The sequence below is a fragment of the Aplysia californica genome, unplaced genomic scaffold (assembly GCF_000002075.1).
Source record: "Aplysia californica isolate F4 #8 unplaced genomic scaffold, AplCal3.0 scaffold00751, whole genome shotgun sequence".
Classification (NCBI taxonomy): domain Eukaryota; kingdom Metazoa; phylum Mollusca; class Gastropoda; order Aplysiida; family Aplysiidae; genus Aplysia; species Aplysia californica.
Window position 1 is genome coordinate 341,531 of NW_004798021.1, and position 1,092 is coordinate 342,622.

Sequence of the window (1,092 nt, forward strand, 5' to 3'; positions counted from 1 at the left end):
TGTCTGTCTGTCTGTCTGTCTGTCTGTCTGTCTGTCTGTCTGTCTGTCTGTCTGTCTGTCTGTCTGTACCATCGTCCAGTCTATTTCTCCCGTAGAGAACACCGGTGTCTGTAGTGTAGCGGTTAGTCTCTTCACCATCACACACAGAAGACATGAGTTCAATTCCCGTTTCGGGAGGTTTTGTAAAAAACAACCCCCACAACTGTAATGGAGTATCCCCATCTGTCTGTTGGGACGTTGTGTCCCTCGTGGCACGGGTTGGCCCTTACAGGCAGGGTCGAAGCAGCCCTCTTCCCGATCGGGGAATCTAAATTGTGTCGATAGGAGCGTAAAGCACTTACTGTAACACGTTTTTTCCTCTTGAGCGCAGGTCCTATCTGCATAACAAAGAAAGTTTTGGGTTGGTACCCACACGTAAAAGATCAAGGGGAAGACCTCGTGGAACTTGGAGAAGAATCACAGAAATGGATGAACAGAAAAGTGGGAAGACATGGAATAACATCAAGAGGCTAGCCCAGGATAGAGAAAGGTGGAGGGTGTTTGTCCATGGCCTATACCCTGGGGCAGGGTGAGAAAAACAATGATGATGATGATGATGCAGGTCCTATATTATATTAGTAGGGGTCTTTAACATGAATTTCAAACACATCAGTACTTTCTCGCCTACTACTATACTACAGTTATGATATTTGAACAAAACTTTCGAGCTGTTTACATGGTCAGTTTAGTACCGAGTAAGAGTTTTACGTCACTTGCAACACAATAAGATCATATAAGTGCCGAAGAATAGATGTGTCACAAGAGAGTAACATGCACACAAAAGAAGGAAAGATAAGGACAATCGATGTTTGATTGGAAAGAAAGAGCTAACCACACCAGAGCACCCACCAACCACCCGCAGTGACAATTTACTGGGGAGATTTTTGGGGTAAGCGTAAACTTGGCCTGTTTTTTTTGTGTTTTTTAAAAACAGAATAAGATTATAATATGACAATTACACGTATTAATGCTCAAAGATAAAGATAAGATAAGGTACACCTTTATTGTCCAGATCCTGGCACTTTGGTTTGGTGTTTAAAACACACACACACA